Below are 21,071 nucleotides of genomic sequence, written 5' to 3' on the forward strand. Positions count from 1 at the left end.
TTAAAATTAATATTTTTAAGTTAATTAAATTGATTTGAATTTATGATATGTTTTAAAAGTTTTTTGAGTATATTTTTTTAGTGAAAAAAGTTTAAAATCTAGTAAAGATTTATTGGAATCATAATATTGATTTGTAAACTCTTTCCAATCAAAATGTATCAAAGTTGTTAAGATGCTAAATTTATATAGTCCAAAATAAATTTTAAATAACAAATAATCAAAATTTCACTCAAAAAATAATAATAATTATTTACCTGGATTCCAACAAAAAAAAAATCCAATACATTTAATATAAAATATGAAATTGAGAAAACTTATTATGATAAAATATTTTATAATATTAAATCTACTTTTATATAATTTTAAAATCATTCAATAAAAAAAATTTACATTTAAATTTTAAAATAACCATTAAAAAGATTAAAATCAAATGTAATCACAACCATAATGACCAAAACATGTATAGATATATAACAAATCTATTTGCATGATATATTAAAACACATGTACTCAAACTTTAAAAATCATTTGCAAAATTACAAATGGTCCAACTCAGACATATTATGAACCCATGAACCTGTAAGAGTTTCAACAGACATCATTTTAAAAAAAAAAAGCAAAACAATTTCGCATTTCGCTAGAGTTTCTTTCAAAGATCTATAGCAGTTGTTTCTGGCTCTAAGTATTTTTTCTCTCTTATGTTTGAAAAAATATGTAGAAAGCTCTAAGATGCTCAGCAGTTTTGCCAAAGCAATGATTAAATTTTTCCTCTGAAACCGAGACTATGCAGTGTAAACTTATGAATCATAACCGAGACTATGCCATTGTAAACCTCTCTGGCAGAGCAGAAAATAAATGATATTCACAATAAAATAACTAGTAGTACCCTTTACGTGCCATTACTCTTAAATGTAAACCTGCAAACGAATAAGACAAAAGATATAATAAATGAAAATGTGTGATCTCCGGAGGAAGTAACTGTGCAAAGTTACTGAGAAGAAACAAACTCAACAAATTTAAACAAAAAAAACAAATTTCGATGAAAATATATTGCACTGCGTATGTAGATGTATATTCTAACCTCAAGAGTTAAACTTAAAGAAAACCTCAGCGGCTTTTGGGCATTTCCCTCCATCCTGATAAATCTTCATCTCCAGGCATTCACGAAGGTCATCGAGACTACTGTTTGGCTGCGTGGGTGAGATGAAATATTTAGCAGCATGAGAGGACTTGGTAGAATAGCTGCTATATATCTTGCTGCGCCTCAGCGTCTTCGTGCAATTGTTGCAGTGAGTACAATGTCTGAGAAGTCCCCAGCATCTGAGAAGCAGTGCTACTACAACCGCGCGGAGGATTTGAGACCTTGGCATCGCCTTCGCCGTGAGGGCCACTGACACTACCAGACCGCATTTCGTTACACCCTCCAGAGAGCAGGACGGGCAGCCTTTTGCTGCACCCTCCAGGCGGTCACAGTTATAGAAATTAAATTTTTGAAAGCGGGCTTTCAAATTCAAATTCAAACTAATATGTCAATTAAATGCGTACGTTGTACAGGATATGCCAGCGTTCCTACGTACTGGTGGTGGCGGTGGCAATCAAGGCGGAGGCGGAGGTGGCTCAAATATAAATTCAAATCCGTAACATGGTCACATCTAAGATGGGCCTCCGGATGCATAGCATGGTTTTATGTATGATGGATGGCGGCTATCCATTTCGTACTGTCAGACACTGATACCCAATAGTATGGGATTTATTAGTTGCCGGCTCCAGCAAACAGTACTGGAACTCGATGTTCATTAATGGTAGCAATGACCGCCAGCGAACAGTACTGGAACTCGGTGCGGAGACAACAGCAGATATACGTCAATGCGGATTTTGAATTTATTCAAAACCAATAATCCAATGATTTGAATTAAAGAATGATTCACAACCATTCCTGATTCAAATACTTATATGTAGAAGATAGTTCATTAATAAGAGAAATGTTTACTAAAAACAAATTGTTTTAGCGAAAAATAATTCATTTTTATTTATCTTCTAATAAATCAATCTGAAAAAATTGCCCACATTGAATTTACACATAGTGGAGATTTACTGAAAACGCGTAAACATATTTTATGGTGTAACCATTGTTTTCCTTCATTTACATAGTTTTTGGTTTGGATCTCAATTTTTATTATAATAATTTTAATTATAATTTAAATGAGTTTTTCTGCATTAGGGTTGGCATACAATCATTTAATATTATATATTATGTTAATTCCAAATTAGAAAAATTTATCGAAGATAACTTTATTTTATTATTTTTTTAATAAAATTGTCAATTTTTTTTAATATTAGCTGTTATTCTGATTTCAGTTTGGCCATCCTTAATGAGAATGATGTGACTATCACAATTCCCAATGGAAATCAAATTATGTGCTAGTTATATGTGTATTAAATATCCAAGATCCATGTTATATTGTAAATGGAAAGATTATTATTGGTTGCACTTTGTTATTTTTCATTGTAAAAAAGGAAATTTTTTATATGAAACCAATATTTCTATTCTTGAAGAGTAGTGATTATTTTTATATTGAAAATAATGTCTAATTATCTAGTATTTTTTTAGAAATCATTTTATCTGAACTTTAAGATAATAATGCAAATAATTTTTAAAAGTTAAATGAAATTATAATAACATGCACATATATTGTTTAATTTTAAAATATAATTATAACATAAATTAAATTAAAAATATGATTAGTAATTTGAATAAAGAAATAAAGATGCTATTTTTAAGGTTTTGTTTACTAAGATTATAATTTTGTTTGGAAAGTCATTTTTCATTGCCATTTTTCTTTGAAAAATCTAATAATAAGAATGTTTAAATTATTTTTTCGATAGTGGAAATGAATTCAACACCATCAAAAACCTTTGAAACACCCAAAATCCTGAAACTTGACAGTTGTAACTTAGATATTCCAAAATTTCTATCGCATTTAATCAAAATCTTACAAAAATTTCGATTATATTCTAAACAAAATTATAGCCTTCTTAGACTACTACCAAAGATCGTTTTTTCCCTACTAAAATATTATATTTAATGACTATTCATGTCACGATAGTTCTGCATTTGTAACACGATTCAAAATAAAAAGCAATTTGAGATTTACAAAATTTTAAGACTATGTTTTTTATACGTTTAAAAGACTGATTAGAATTCAATTTTCCACCGTATTCATTTTTCAGAACTAGGAAAAAAAAGGAAATATTCCATATTCATGGAATTACTCAATATGTACTTTGATTTCTCATACAAACACATTTCCATGAAGCAAATCACATTGCCATCGTTATTCTTATAAAAACGCACAATTCATACTTAACATCAAATCGCCATCGACTTAGAAAGGGCAATGTGGAATACAATTTCTACTTTGAAATACTCATGTAGATGCCAATTCCAAGGTATTAATGGGATGCTTTTCAAGTCCAATCAAAGAGGCGTTTTAAAATATTTGAATTTGAATTTTTTTTATTTAAGAGAGTTGTTATTTAAGAAGGGAGCTGTTTTTAGTGTAATTTTTTAGACTTTCCAGTGCTGGAATCTGGCGGAAAAATTTGAGGTGAAATCTTGATTTGTGTTATTTAAACTAGTTTTTTAAGTGCATATTTGTATTCAGCACCCTGAAAAGCCCCTATGACACTTTGATTGTGTAGGGATTACCCATCAAGCTTGTGATTTCAATAAATTGTTACCAGATTTTAGAGAAATTTCACCGGAAAAACCCACCGAACAGCTTCCAAAAAGTCGCACTAAAGACAACTCCTTTAAAAAAGCTATCATTGTACTAAATTTATTAGAAACTAAATAATTGTTCAAAATTATTATTTTATTTATGATATATAATAATATGTAATTTTTTTGTTGATTTAATATTAATTTTTTTAATTTTTCATATCATTAAAGTTATATAATTTATTTTAATATTATAATATAGATTAATTATTATCACAAAGACGTCAGGGTTTTAGGTCACATGGGATGAATGTTGAATATGACAAACTAGTGGACTTCTTGGATGGCCCGTTGGCAGGCTTGTAGAACTGGTCAGTGCAAGAAGAAGATTTTTGTGGCCTTCCCTTGGCACATTCTATGGCAGATCCAGTCATCTTAGAATGGATCTTATGTGCCCCCTCTAATCCCCCTTGTTTCTTGCACCCTTTTCTCATTGCTCTCCAACTCCTTCGCCAATATTCCCCCATAGTCATCACCTCCCTCCACCCGTGTGTCAAGCAACAAACCCTTCCTCCTTATGCAGTGACTTTGATGCATCCTGAAACCCCATGGTGAAAACTTGCTGCACTTTTCCTCCCCAAGAGTTTTTGAACGACCATTTAATGTGGGAGATATTGAGTGGGGGGGCAAGTCTAACCTGTAGCCCACCCCTTTAGCTGGCTAGTAATGTGGGGTATAAACTAAATAAGAATTGCATCAAACATAAGTCTCAAGACCTACATTTTGTTGGTCTGTTGAATTCAACGATATAACGTACAAACCTTCTATGGTTATTATTTCAATTAGGTTATTCACCCTTCCATGGCAATTCTAGATATAAGAAGTTTTCATGAAAACCGGGAATATCATGGGATATTTCTACGAGGCCGACACGTCTTTTGAAAAAAATGGTTATATGGTCATGACCCAAATCCTGGTTGGATTAAATTTGTCAGTCAAGCTCCCGAACTTGATCTACATATAGACTAGCTGAAAAATCCATAAATAGACTCTTGACTATGAAGGGATACCCTTTAAATGTATGAGATGTCACTCATATGGGAATTTGGGAAAGGATTGCAACTTGGGTCGATCAAAAAAGAAATGGGTAAGGAAGGAGCCTACAGTTTTTCAGTGCAATAATCCTCTGCTCTCAGTTTCAACACGTGAGGATCATGGGTAGTAGGAAAGGGACTCACTTCCACCTCTTTACCCAGACAAAAAAGGGAATATTGTGCAAGTAGAGCCAGATGATTCGGAGGCCCATTAGTACGAGTAGATTTCGAAGGATGTGGTTCTGGAGAGACAACTGCCTTGAACATGGTCTCAAGTATGGACATCTCCCTCCTTTTCCTTTCTTCTAATTTACAATATGTTTCACTGCCTCATGCTCTTTCTTTCCCTCCATTACCATACCAAACATTCCCCCTTTCAGCGCTTCTAAATTGGAACAAGAGGAGGTAGAGGTCATACTACCTAATATGGATGTTGCTCGTCCCACACCTATCATTGGTGGGAATCTCCCACTTGGAGAACTGAGAATCCCATTTCAAGAACAAGACTGATTATTGGATCTCTCAAGAATCAAATTTGATCACTGCAACTAATATGCATGTGGATTTTACATCCACACATCCAGATTGTGCACCTAGGGAAACCTGTAACTACAACAATTTCCTAAAATGAGAACTAAACTTCAGGCATTGGTAACCTTTCTTATGAGGGCTTTACAATATTTATAGATATGAGTTTGTAATTGCCATTGGTGATTGTCCATTTTCTTGTCAAGACAATTACATCTCTTCAACTTCTCCTAAATACTTAATACAAAAAAATGTTTTATTGCATCTCAACACTAAGATTGATAACTGTTAAATCCTAATTGGGTCTTCAAGAGGGATTTAATGCACAAGCCATGTAGGTAGAGAATATTAAGCATCTTCTTCAAAATTTTCACTAGATTATGACCTTAATACAAGTCATTATATTTAGGTATGCAAAGGTTATCAAATACCCTTATGTTGTAGTGGCTACAACCACCCTCCAAATTTTGCCCTGCACTCAATTTGGGAGCCTCCCTTGAGAGTTTCCCTTGATGATGCACAACCTCAGGTCACTCCGTGAGCCCGTGGGAGTCTTTGCATCTGCCTTGCTTGTTTATTTCATCCAAGTTTTTTCATGTTGGTATCTAAGTCATGCTTACGACCATGTTCTAGTTATGCTCAAAGTCTTCGCTTCGTGTGTACTTGTTATGTTCGCTACAAAGGCATCTGTCGCACTCACACACAAAGTCACATTCACTATCGCACGAGCGTCATCACGGTCGATCAACGATCAATCACGACTTTCGCGCTTGTCGCTTGCACTATCGATCAATCATGGTGAACATGTGTGTCTGGATGGTTTGAGTCGTCTCGCCGTCAAGTCATGTGAGTGTGTGTTTCCATGATCACCTATGCATCTTTCATTTGTTCACACACTCAGTCATTTTGCTGATGTTTTGACCATTGGACTCCCCTCTTACAGAGCGACCATCACCCCGCCATCGACTCGATCGACTATCACCTAGAATAGCGCAGAAGCACCAAGCAAGTCTTTCCAAGCTGTGCTGATCGCAAGCGATCCAATCAACTTTCATGCTGACCACCCGAAGAGTCGAACCCGACAGCCACCTGTGACTGACTCCCCTCAAAAATTGCGTAGAGGCTGATGACCTTGCTCGCCCTTCTGACTGAGGAAATTGTGCAAACAGACCAGCCAGACACCAAGTTCCCATCCCTGTCTCCCTTAGAAAATTGCGCAATTTTCCAAGTCAGTCCTCCCAACAGTCGACCCGCTGCTCATCCAGGAAATTGCACAGTTTTCATGAGCAGTTCTTTTGCTACCCAGCAGTCCACTCAGCTCAGAAATTGCGCAAAGATGAAAAACAAGCCAGCCTCCTAACCTCAGTGCAGTTTCCCTCGTTAGCAGCTCCTAGCAGCAGACTATCAGTTCCCTCAAGGAATTGTGCAGTTTTTGCTGCCAATCTCCCAGCAGCTGACTGCCTATCCCCCTTCTGAATCGTGTAGTTTCTGCTACTAGTGACCCAGCAACCAACTGCCAGTTCCCTCTGGAAATTGCGCAGTTTTGGCTGCTAGGCTCCCAGCCCATTCCTCCAAAAAAAACGCAATTTCTGCCTAGTGATCCTCCATGCAGCCTAGCCTGTTCCCCAGAAAATTGCGCAAATTTTTCCTTCCATCCCCTGTTGCCCGCTTATTCCAAAAAATGCGCAGATTCTGTCTTCCTTGCCTTCCTACAACCCCAATTGTCCCTCCCAAAATTTGCGTAGTTTTGCCTTCCAGCCGAGCCAGACCTCGCGGATAGTCACTGTCGACTTGGATTTCCCATATTCATCACCTAGTGACTCTTCCGCAGTTTTCATCAGCAGTGTCTGGAGCCATCATCCTGCCTCGCAACCTTGCTGCCTCTCCTCGTCACCTGCATCTGAAATGATCATGTGTCATGGTAGACTAGGAGGTTTTTGGATTTGATGTCATCTCGTCATGAGTGATTGCAGGCATAGGTACACTAACAAACATGGCGCAATGACGAACAGGATGAAAGAAGGGAGAACATGTAGAAGGACAGGTTCACCAACAGACGAACGAACGATGCATGTGAAGAGATGTGCTCGCAAATGGATGACCATGCAAAGATGTGTTCGCGGATGGACGAATGAGCAAACATGCAAGATGTGCTCACAGACGAACGAACGGACGAACATGCACCTTTCGCAAACAGATGAGCCTGTCAAGCCTTCCAACATACAAGCAAGGATCAATATGCCAAAGAAACATCAAGCGAACCAATGACCATCGAAGACTACGCACACTTTTCCATGCGGAGCTGAAGTTGTGATACACCATGAAGACATCCATCACCCAGCAGCGCTGCAACTCGACATGCACTCCAGTAGCAGCACAAATGTACCAACACTATCATGTCGAGTCATGTCATGAGTCATGTTGATCACATCTCCACTATGGGCCATGTTGTCAAATCAATGTAATGTAACGTGGAAGTCCAAGAGACCCACTTGTTGTCTAAGAGTCATGTAAAGTCGAAAAGTCACGGAAGTCAAACAATCATGAGGGTAGTCAAACAACCATAAGAGTCAGTTTCACCCTTGGCTATAAATACCCCCTCATTTCTACATGGAAAGGACTTTTCACCTCAACTCCTCCCACATAGCCAAGAGAGTTTGTAATCTTTCCTTTGAGGAGTAACTAGTGGCTCCAACGCCCTGCGCTCAGGGTTAGTGATGTATGGTGTAATGAAGTGTCTTGGAACTTTCGCTTAATTCAGAATCCGGCTAACAAGCTAGCACGTTTTCACGCATGTATTGTAACTGTTGTAAGACTAATCTTGAACACTTGTAATTCATGTTGCTTTAAACTGTGTTGAACACTTGAACTATTTCACTTGTTGTAATACATAACCTGTTAATGGAAATGTGTTGTATATGTTGTTAACGTTGTCTTTCCCGTGGTGGCTAGCCTCTCGGACATCAAACAAACCTTTCACATAAACTTTTTGTAACAACCATTGCACTTGTACGGACTCATCCGTTGAGTGTTGTACGTGTTATCTTACCTTGTGTGTTGTGACTACCGCATCCATGTGGACTGTTCCTTCGGAAGTTGTGTACATCTTGTTGTGTTGTGTGCTCCTAGCTGAGTTGGGACTTCATCCCAACCAACTTGGGACTCACTCTCACCCTCTCCATTTACAGTGAAAGAACCATTGACACAAGTACACTTGCAATCACCAGGCACGCCAACCTCACTTCTTGAAGACAAAGCATACCACTCTCTTGTGCTAACGAGCAAGAGCTAAGGAAAATCCTTAAGACAATGGAAACGGGGCCATCATACCATATGGGAGTCCCACACAAAACGGTATGAGTTCTAGTTGGGACTTCATACCGGGATGATCCCCTAAATGTTGGAGGATCCAAGACCATCAACATTTCTGGCGCTAGAAGGAGGGCAACTAGTTGTATATGGCTGAATATCCCCTCACACTCATTCATCAATCATCTGGTCAAGGCAGTAACTCGCACTCCCTCTCACCTACACGCGACTTTGCAATTGGTTACTCCTCACCTCCCAGGATTGAACACGAGATTTTGTATCATCAACTTCACTCCGTCTGTCCCATCACTCGCCAGTTCGCGAAAGTAGTCGAACTAATCCCAGGAATACAACATATTCCATACACATCAAGGAAGCCAAAAGCCACTCCCACAGGAGTTTTTGTATCATTGGTGGAAGAAGCAGTCCTTGCCACACTTGAAGGTCTGGCAGAAGCTATTGAAGACGGAGAGGAACCTCCGGTCTTCTGGCAAGGTGAACAAGACACTCTTGTGATATTGGGATCGAACTTTGGTATAGGAGGCGAAGGGGAAGGCAGCAGAGGACGTGGAGGCGGAGACGAACCAACGGACTCGGAGTCGGAACCATTAGACTCTGAAAGAGAAGAGGACGAAGAAGAAGAACAGATGGCTAACCCAAATCTTGAATGGATGACTCAGGGACCATTTTCTCCCCCGACTGTTCTGCACAAGATGCCGAAGTGAGCGAAGAGAATGAACATCAAGTTCAATCCTGACAGCATGATGAAGGCGGAGGACCACTTGGACACCTTCTACCTACAGCTACAGACCCTTGAGGTATGGTATGACGACGTAGCATGTAGATTGTTCCCATGTACCTTGGATGGTTGTGCAGCTGCATGGTATCACAGCCTTCCACCAAACTCTATACAAAATTGGGGTGCATTCAAACGCATGTTCCTTGAAAAGTTTGTCGATGACAAGACCCCAGCCATGCTGCTCAAAGAATTGGGAAGCCTCAAGATGGAGGGAAAAGAGAAAGTGAAAGATTTCAATCAGAGGTTTACACGCATGTTGAAAAAATTTGTAGCGGAAACCAAACCTCATGACTCCATCACTATTTATTACTACACATCCGCACTATGATCTAGCATTGCGCAGTTCATTAAGCGAGTTGTGAAACCAACACTCTTAGAAAACTATGAAGAGGTTATTGTTGTTGAGAAAGACCTGCGCGCAATCGGAGTCATCAAGGATGATGAATCAACGAAGGACTCCAAGGATGTGAGCAGGAAGCCCCAAGCAATGGCGAGCAAGGGTAGAGACAAGGAAGCAACTAATATTGAGACCCTCACTCACCTTATCAAGAACTTGACTACAAAAGTGTCTGAGCTCAAATAATGGAAAACAGACACATTTGCAAGTAGCCATCCGCCCAGACAGAGACAGGCGAGCAGCTCATCAAGCAGCAACCGGTTCGCTTCCAAAACTGCGCAGAAGCCTGTGTTCCAGCTCAAACAATGTGCAGATCCTAAGTTTTGTTCTTTCCATGAAGAACATCATCCCGAGAACTCTTGTTCGGACTGGAAGCGAGTCACAAGCACTTTTTGCAGTCATACACTTGATGCAGAAAGAAATATGCAGGAGCAGTTGAAACACACTGATGATGACGAAGAGGGTGCACCTAATGAGCCATCAAGCTTTGTGATGTGGTGAACACATATCAGTGCTCGCAAGTAATGTCGAAGACGAACACCGAGAAGCAGCCCCAAAATAAAAATGATCGTTACAATCTTAGGAGTAAAGGGGCTCCCCCAACACTTGGGGAAATGCAAGAGAAGATGAGACTGCTAATGAGGAAGGCCCATCCACCGGCCGCCCCAAAGCAGGAAAACACTAAGAAAGTCCAGGAAGAAAGCGACGGTCAAGAGTACACCCATGAGAAGCAAGTTGAAAAACACTCTGCCGAACAACATGAACATCCATTCCACCCCAGACACATCGGTAAGTTTACCACCTCTAGACTACAACATTGTTGAAGACATGAAGAAAACTCAAGCGAACATCAGTTTGTTCAAGTTAGCTAAGGTCCAAAGTCAGCGAGATATCCTACTGCGCGCAATAGGTTAGACAGCAATGGACAGCGCAACCTCTACCAGCAAAGGGGCAAGCACACCTCCTGGATCACTTTCGACTGTGCTCAACACAATCCGGATGGAAGAAGCAAACTCAGGTTTCCATCCATTCCTACTTTCTTTCAAAATTTTTAACTATAATGTTCACAACTGCTTGGTTGATTCTGGCGTGGCAGCCAACGTCATTCCGCTCTCCATTGCTAAGAAGATCAATGCCCAATGGATCGAGACATTTGCGCGAATCATCCAACTTGATCGAACATCGATAACAACGATTGGTGAACTGCGAGACGTGATTATCTGACTATCTCATGACGATTGAGTCCACCAATGCACCAACATAGTTGTTGTGGACATACCAGAAGCATATGGTCTACTACTTAGCAGAGACTGGTCCAGCAAGCTAGATGGATATTTTGCTACAGACTGGTCTCACATGTGGCTTTCGTACAAGGGAAAATGCAACCCAATCCGAGTGTTATCCGAGAGGTATATGAAACACAATGTCATTCCCCTTAATGGCGAGAGCGAAACGTTGGCCTTCGCAGAACTCATGTTTGGCAACTGCCTCCTGGAAACAGCATTGAAGTGTTATCCTGCACGACCAGCTCCAACCCCATCATACACGTAGTTGGGACCCCTTCCTTGCCCAACTGATGGTAATGAAACATGTACAATGCATTGTACCAGTAGTAGCAGTAGTCGTAGCAGCAGTACTAGCATGCCAAATGGTCCGTGTACAGACAATTCATGGGCCATGGATTTTGACGAATCAAAGGCACATGATGGCTCAAGGGCCAGGTGTATCGTAGTCGGCCAAACCAACAGAAAATGCATGATTTCAAGTTGCTTAAAGTTCGAGTGCACAAACAACGTTGTTGAATATGAAGCACTCATGCTGAGCTTACACAAGACCATCAGCCTCAACGTGGCCGCATTCAAAGGAATATTGTAACTCGTGAATAGTGTTGATGCTTTCAAGGACATAGCAATTAATGAAAGTAAGCACGAGTAACCCCTGGAAACTGCAGCTGAGGGCAGGAAAGGCAACCTCATTCCTGAGGGTGGGGTTTCCCTCAACAAGCTCTATGGTTTGCAGAATTTCTATCAAGGGCCAAGAAACAACGGAACCCACAGGACCACCACTACGAATGAACAGAGCAACCTGGGAACCTATCATGATCTGAAGATAACCAATCTCGGTACAAGCCACACACCGCATCAACGATAAATCTTTGACCGCTTGACCAAACAGTACTGGGATGGGTCTATACGAGCAGATGATGACTTGAGTACACACTACACGCGAGCAATTCAACGTGGGATACCAGGTAAAGGAGGTGACAAGCCATTACAACAAATACCAGGTAAAACACATATGTTGTTTGAACTCCTTATACAGAAAAAATTGACTAACATTTTGGATGATTGGATTACTTGCAAAGTTCGTCATCATATTTGGTTTTCTAATTTAAATTCCGCACGTAAGAAATCTGGGAAAATCCGCTTATGCATTGATTTTAGAAACTTGAACCGTTCCCGGAATAAAAACAACTACCCCGTGCCATCATCCGAGCCTATGTTGCACACAGTACCTGAAGCAGTGGTGTTGTCTTCACTTAAAGGTCTTTTCGAATGCCACCAGGTTCCGGTAGCGGAGCCCAATGGACTTACACTAGTCCACAAGAAGCTTGGCCCACACACGTATCATTTGCAATCACTTGACAGGAGGATTGACAACCTTCCTGTCAATGGCCAAGATCTCAAGCATTACCTTCAATAGGCTGGGCCACGCCCGTGCCATGTACATAGTCTGCTTGCTGCTTGTTGTTTTCATCTTGTTTGCTTTGCTTATTATCTTTGTTTTTACTTTGTTTGATTCTGCTTACTATTTTTGTTTACGTTTGTTTTGTTTGCTTGGTATATTACTATTTTTGTTTTTGGAAATAAGTGTTGCCAACTACTACGTTCTGGCTTTTGAATAGAGTATGTGGCTGAAATTTGAAGAGACTTGTGACACTGCAGCACTTGGCCAACCTTGTGTCCGTCTTCTTGTGGTTATAACCTTCGGCCAATGAATTCTTGATGGAAAATACGAGCCATCTGCAAGGGAATTTTGATCCAACCATGAACCAATGTCCACACTAGGAAGCCCCATGCCTGTACTCAGCCTTCTGCTCTGTGTGTTCAAGCTCATCCAACTAGTAGAAACGGAGAAGGGGAAAATCCAAACGAGCAAACCTATGTCAGAGGTATTACATGCTTCTCTGAAGGAACAACCTCTTCTGCTCTCAATAAGTCGGGATCCCTCTTCCGCCCCAAAAATAAATAGGTGCCTATTCACAATCCTCTTGAAAAATAGAAAGGCGAAAGAAGAGAAAGGCTTCCTGAGTAGAGAGGTGAAGCATGCAACTCCACTAGGGTACTAACCAGGCTCGCTGGAAGTGGAGAAATGTGTGTGTTCTTGCGTGACTCCACCGGGGTACTATCGAAGCCGGATGGTAGCGAAGAAACACCGGAGATGAAAACTTATACTCTGAAAATCTTCAACTCGTGAGCTAAACTACCCTTTTCGGATTCGAAACACTGATATCTAGGCTAAACTTTTGATTGTGTTTGACTAAGTTGGCAAAGGGTGAACCATGTATGTCTCTGGGGTAAGTGGGGAAGCCGAAGTAACCCGCACAATGATTCAATACTCCCCAAAATACCAAGGCCCTGTGCTAGCAATGAACCAAAACAGAGAAGCTAGAGTTCTACTAGTGTGTCGCCAAGTGTTGTAGCGACTGCAACCACCCTTGCCACTTTTTTTCATTTTAACATTTGGCACATGGTATTAATTTCTTTATTTTTAACACTACATCAACCTTTGGGATTTCCAAGTCCCTCTTTTCATAAGATGAGATAAGCAGGGAACCATTATGAGTGATTGATAACAACCAACTCAAAAGAAAGGAAATGGAGAAAGAAAATGCATGAAAGTTGTTAAATATGGCAGGCCATGGTCACACTATCTCAAGTTATGCCTCCTATTTATGCCTCTCTTGGAAAATGAAAGAAAAATCCCATAGTAGTCACACATGATTTGGAGAAGACAACCACCAAGGTGAAATGAGGCACCAAGTATAACTTCCAAGAATCATGATTCATTATGTGATTTTAACTCATGATACTGAAATTCATAATACATTAAATGTGAAAACTCAATATGGAACAATATCTAATGTACCATATGTGTGTTGAACCACCATCATTGGATGGGCATGTTGAGCAAGTGGATGAGCTAGCATTTAAGGCAATAAGAGGCATCTATGATGCCATAGTGTGTGGAGGATGTTGGTCATCATCTCTGCAAATTTCGATCATTGAAGGAGGATCTCTTTTGAATGTTTTAAAATTTACATCATTGGAGAAAAAAAAAATCTTTTGGAGTTACCCATGTATATGGATGGGTAGCACATAATAAGATAAAAATATGTTGCTCACATTTTTCTAGTTCTCAATGTTGATAATATGTATGAGGTTGGTGTCATAAAGTATCATGTGAATGAATGCTATTTTAATTAATCTCTTAATTAGTTGATGTAGAAAACTTTATTAGTTGATGTGAGTTACTTGTACCATACATATGTAGCATACTAGCATGATATTGTGGAAAGCTTGAATAAATCACCCATTGTTTTTTGTTACATCTACAATCTTCCTTAAATTTCCTTTTAAGGAATTAGATTATTTAATCAACGTTGTATGCTTGCATGATACAGAAAACTCATACAACATTAGAAATATTTTTTGGTGTTCTTCATTTAGAATTCCTTCTAAGGATTTGGTTGCTTTTATTTGATGTTATATGTTGCATGATACATAAAATTCTAATTACATTAACAACAATTTTCTTGTATATGGTATCCCTATTTATTGTCAAGTTATTGATGCTCTTATCTTAAATTGAAATATCAGTTAGAGCTACTTTTATGATAGATGACTACTTCTTTAAAACAACTATGCCAAAGCAAGGTGATTTTACTTTAGATTAATAATTTCTATTAAATGAGAAACACAAGACACTCAAACTAAGTTTGATTTTTTTGATTTTTTTTTATATTTTAAATAACTCATTATTGGTTATATTACTTAGTGGTTTGAAGAACTTTGCCAAAAATCCATGTATATTTGGCAACACAATTATTGTAAACATACATTTAGTATATAATTAGTGATTATTTAATTTAATTCGCCACTACTCATGTAATTATTTCTTATTTTTCATTTTTTTTAAATACCATAAACCTTTTTTAAACAACTTTAAATAAAGAAAAATACTTATTATGAATAATAACTTTAAATACCTTGCGAATATAGAAATTAACTTTAAAACTTGAACTTTGATTAAAATGAAGTATTATATTCCACATCAATAGCAACACCTCCAACACATTAATGAAAGTTTCACAAAACAAAAGCAACACCACCGTTGTTTTTATTTTCTTACATTTCCTCTATGTTATTAGGCTTATTTTGTGCACTATCACAATCATGATTTCGCAAAATAGTTTTCTTTAAAAAAAAATTGCATAAATTTTCATTTAAGTTGAAATTGGCATAAACTTTAGCATGTGTACAGAATGTCGAATGCCCTACCTTCCGGGCAATGTGAATAGATGAATCACACACACGCTCATTTAAAGTTAGAATTCATATAATTCCCAAAAAAAAAAATTCGCAAATACTTTCACTTTAACATTGGAAATCCCATAAAGCATAAAGTGAAAGTATTTGCCATGACCAAGACCTTTGATCAAGATTCCTCCAAGACCAAGTCACCTTTATACTTGAGCTTGTTTCTAGACTTCAACTTCGATCTTAGCAACATTCTTACTCGTTCTTCTTCACTGCAATTCGACTCACCTACACTTTCTGCAACCTTTCAGTCTTCCCTTCAGAAACCATTGGTTACATGAAGGAGGAGATCATGGAGAGATTTCTCCTTCTATGCCTTCATTATGCCTTCCTTTCCTTCTTAGTGAACCCATCCCTTCAAGTATAACATGATGATAACAATATTAAATACTTTGGTGTGACTATAATTTGTCCTATCTGTAGCAGATCAAAACCCTAGATCCCTTCACACCTGTGACAGAAAATAGCCCTAAAATAATCCAAAACAACTCGGCTTTTAGTCCATTCTTCTTCGCTTGGATAAAGGCTCTTCTTATTTTTTTCTCACACTTCTTCCTACAAACCTTGACCAAATTCCTTATCCAAAAATGAAGGTTGAGCTGCATATTTATAGTGTTTTTCCCATGTAAATAAGCTGACTTGAGAGAGTCCTAGGCCAACATGTCATTTGGTTTAGGTTCATTACTCCATCTTGAGGCTGACTTGCTAGAGGTGTTTGAGCTTGGCCTTGGAGGGTTTTTGACTATTTTAATGACTCACATACATATGTAACTTCCCCAAGAAGGGTCCTTCATACATGACATTGACTTAATTTGACTTTTTGACCAATCCTAAGATCTCACAAGGGGAGCCTCAACTAAAAATAAAATTCCTTGCTCATGAAACCCATGAGACAAGGATCACAAAAATAATTTTATTTTTCTTTACATCAATTACATAAAATCATAATTACACATGCCATTATGAAGACCGAACCTAGTTACAATTTTCGACATTCACAAAAGGCAGTGTGAAAATGAATTGGGGAGTGACCCATCTATATACTTTTTTCCACACGTGTGATGGTATTGACACATTTAATGCACTCTCGCAAGGAAAATTGTGAATACTAGTAAGGTGGTGCGACGAAACCCTTGTATTCACATTTTCGCAACACAAGGTGTGATTGCATAGTGTTAGATTGTGAGACGGTGCACTTAGTCACATTTTCACGTCTCAAAATTTGACGCCGTAGTTTAGCCAACACAATCACATTGTTATCACATATCTAGGATCCAATATTGCTATAGTGACTAGTTAAGAAAATTTGTGACAATGTCCCTTCGATAAAATTTACAAGTATAGGAATATTTAGGGGAATCAAGAGGATCAGTGATGTTAGAAGAATCATTAATCTTCATCTTTTGAATATTAAAGGAGGGAATCCAAATTTTGGAAAATGCTAAAATTTTTGGGCTATTTTAGTGGCTACAACAATTGGCGATTCATGGGTAGGACTTCCACATATTTGTTTATCCCTCATAACGGTAGAGTCTAATCATTAGGAAGTATTGGTTTGGACCTATGGGTCCCACCAATTTAGTTGTTTAGCCTTGGTTATAGATTTAGTCTCTCCATCACTTTCCTTGGTCTAGTTCATAACACAACATGGGATTTGAACCAGACACCAAAAGCTTCAATAAGGGACAAAGTATTATTTATGCAATCTTAAGATGTTCAGTTTTTTATACAAGTCTTCGATGTTGCTTCGCTGCCAGTGAGTGTGTATAGCCCTGACGAAGTCACTCAAGAAATCCCAAGCATTGCTTCACTACCAGTAAGCGTTCCTAGCCTTGATGAAGTTACTTGCATCACCTCTCTATGTAATCAGCCTTTCTCAATCCTTTACCCTTTGTTAAAGGACAATTTCTACAATTTTTTAGAATACCAGGGGGAGTATATTTTCTCTTTGAGCAATAGCAAGATAACCATCCTGAGATCCTAAGATGAGACCACCATATTAGTCCAAAGCATTAGAGTATTGAAAAGACCAATTTGGAAGAAGGCTCGAGAGGATTTGTTCTGCCTTATGACCATCTAACATGATTTCTTGCATGAAAATTACTTAAGGAGAGTGTGAGACAATTAATCATTTTAGGGCCATTAGCTTACTAAGGTTGGCTAGACCCTTGATTTTCCAAGAAAGAAATTTCATTCTGAAACCTCCACAGGGACTAGAAATCTAAGCGCCCCAATGATATATTTTTGTTTGCCCAATTTTATTTCTAACAAATATTTCATCTTTGTGAGGGAGAGGAATATTTCCTTCCTCAACCAAAGCTCAAGGGGAGGGGGTCCTCCAAAAACCCCAAACTCCCACTAAGTTATCGGTAAAAATTGTTTTGAGATACACCATCCGAAGATGGGATATTTCCTGTTGATCTAAGATAGTAAGTATGGGAGGTTGTCACAGATGTTTGAAGGGGAGGGGGTGGGTTGTATTAGACGAGGGGATCAAGGGTAGAGTGGGAAGGCGGGGTTTAGGGGATGCAGGAACGAGAAATTTAGAAAAGATTAAAGGGGACATGTTTGGTATAGTAATGAAGAGCAAGAAAGAGCATGAGGCAGTGAAACATATTGTAAATTACAAGAAAGGAAAAGTAGGGAGATGTCTATACTTGAGACCATGTTCAAGGTAGTTGTCGCTCCATAACCACATCCTTCGAAATATACTCAGAATGATGGGCCTTTGCATCATCTGGCTCTACATGCACAAGATTCTATTTGTTGTCCAAGTCAAGAGATGGAAGTGAGTCCTTTTCCTACTACCCATGATCCTCGCGTGTTGAAACTGAGAGCAGAGAACTATTGCACTCAAAAACCCTAGGCACCTTCCTTACCCATTTCCTTTTTGATCGACCCAGGTTGCAATCCTTTCCCAAATGCCCATATGAGTGACATATCAAACATTTAAAGGGTATCCCTTCATAGTCAAGAGTCTATTTATGGATTTTTCAGCTAATCTATATGGAGATGAGTCTATTTATGGATTTTTCAGCGAATCTATATGGAGATCAAGTTCGGGAGCTTGACCGACAAATTTAATCGAACCAGGATTTGGACCATGACCATATAACCATTTTTTTCAAAAGATGTGTCTACCTCATAGAAATATCCCATGATATTCCCAATTTCCATGAAAACTTCTTATATGTAGAATTGCCATGGAAGGGTGAATAACCTAATTGAAATAAGAAACATAGAAGGTTTGTATGTTCTATGATCGAACTCAGTAGACCAACCAAATGTAGGTCTTGATACTTATGTTTGATGCACTTCTTATTTAGTTTATACCCCACATTACCAGCTAGCTAGAGGGATGGGCTACAGGTTAGATTAGGCCCCCCACTCAATATCTCCCATGTTAAATGATCGTTCAAAAACTCTTGGGGAGGAAAAGTGTAGCAAGTTTTCACCATAGGGTTTGAGGATGCATCGAAGTCATTGTAGAAGAAGGAAGGGTTTGTTGCCTGACACACTGGTGGAGGGAGGTGATGACTATCGGGGAATTTTGGTGAAGGAGTTAGAGGGAAACGATAAAAGGGTGCAAGCAACAAGGGGGATTAGAGGGGCCAAGTGAGATCTATTCTGAGATGTCTGGAACTCCAAGGGAAGGCCACAAAAAACTTCTTCTTGCACTAACCAGTTCTACAACCCTGCCAACAAGCCATCCAAAAAGCCACTAATTTGTCATATTCATATAATTTTAATAATATGAAAAATTAAAAAAATAATATTAAATTAACAATTTTTTTTTACATATTATTATATATCATAAATATTATTTTAATAATTTTGAACAATTATTTAGTTTCTAATAAATTTAGCACATGATAACCTTCTTAAATGAAAATAAAATCTTTTAAGATGCCTCTTTGATTGGACTTGAAAAGCATGCCATTAATACCTTGGAATTGTCATCTACGTGAATATTTCAAAGTAGAAATTGTATTCCACATTGCCCTTTCTAGGTCGATGGCAATTTGATGTCGGGTACCGAATTGTGCGTTTTTATAAGAATAACTTTCAGTGTCGATGGCAATATGATATCCTTTATTGAAATGTGTTTTTATGAGAAATGAAAGTACATATTGAGTAATTCCACGAATATGGAATATTTCATTTTTTTTTGGGTCCTATTTCCGAAAAATGAATACGGTGGAAAATTGAATTCTAATCAGTCTTTTAAAAGTATAAAAGACATAGTCTTAAAATTTTGTAAATCTCAAATTGCTTTTTATTTTGAATCGTGTTACAAATGCGGAACTCTCGTGACATGAATAGTCATTAAATATAATCTTTCTCGGATTTAATAGGGAAAAAACGATATTTTGCAGTGGTAGGAGTTTAATTAGGTTACATTTTTGTCTTTAATATAATCGAAATTTCAGTAAGATTTTGATTAAATGTGATAGAAATTTTAGGATATTTAGATTACAGTTGTCAAGTTTATAGATTTTGGGTGTCTCAGGGTTTTTGATGGTGTTGAATTCATTTCCACTATCAAAAAAATAATTCAAGCATTCTAAAATTAAATTTTTCAAAGAAAAAATCAATGTGAAAAATGAATTTTCAAACAAATTATGACCTTCATAAACAAAGCCTTAAAAATATCTTCTTTATTCAAATTACTAAACATATTTTTAATTTAAATTATAATATAATTATATTTTAAAATTAAACGATATATATGCATGTTATTATAATTTCATTTAATTTTTAAAAATTATTTACCTTATAAGATATAAAGTTCTAGATAAAATGAATTAGAAAAAAATACTACATAATTAGACATTATTTTCAATATAAAAATAATCATTATTCTTCAGAAATAAAAATATTTGTTTGATAAAAAATATCTCCCCTTTTTCCATGCAAAATAACAAGGCGAAACCAATAATAATCCTTCCCTTTGAAATATAACTGGGCTCTTGGAAATTTAATACACATATGAGCCACACATAATTTTATTTGCTCTGAAATTTAATACACATATAAAAAACACATAATTTTATTTCCATTCGGAATTGTCATAGACACATCATTCTCATTAAGGATGGCCTAACATAATATTAGGTGATTGTATGCCAACCCTAATGTATAAAAAATCAAGCAAATTATAATTATAAAATATTACTGAATATTATAATAAAAATTGAGATCTAAACCAAAAAAATAATAAACTATGTAAATGAAGGAAAACAATGGTTAAATCATAAAATATGTTTTTGTGTTTTCAGTAAATCTCCACTATATGCTAAAACTATTTGTTTTTAGTCAACATTTCTCCTACTAATGAACTATCTTCTACATATGAGCGATGAGCGCGCTGAAATTAAAATTCAAAATCCGCATTGACGTATATCTACGGTTGTCTCCGCACCGAGTTACAGTATTGTTTGATGGAAGTCATTGCTACCATTAATGAACATCGTTTTTTTGGCCCATGCTGGTTATTTGTTGCCATGTTTTACTGCAGGTTACTTTTATTGGCGTTTGGGTACTATCAATTTCAGTTTAAATTTCAAATGGAGTCGTCTATTTATGTGGAGGAATTGTCTGATGGCTAAAAGTGGTAAAATTT

The 21,071-nt window shown here is 37.6% G+C and overlaps 1 long non-coding RNA gene across 1 annotated transcript; it reads right to left on the reverse strand.

Annotated features, from left to right (window-relative positions):
- Positions 1-493: 493 nt before the first annotated feature.
- On the reverse strand, positions 494-1,444 carry LOC149247473 (uncharacterized). The gene is made up of 2 exons (XR_016265636.1): positions 1,082-1,444; positions 494-917 (listed from the first exon to the last, which is right to left on the reverse strand). It is a non-coding gene; the product is annotated as an uncharacterized LOC149247473 (long non-coding RNA).
- Positions 1,445-21,071: the final 19,627 nt, after the last annotated feature.

This window comes from Pinus tabuliformis, chromosome 7, assembly GCF_031772625.1.
Source record: "Pinus tabuliformis cultivar Carrire ecotype Pingquan chromosome 7, CPIR1, whole genome shotgun sequence".
NCBI lineage: Eukaryota > Viridiplantae > Streptophyta > Pinopsida > Pinales > Pinaceae > Pinus > Pinus tabuliformis.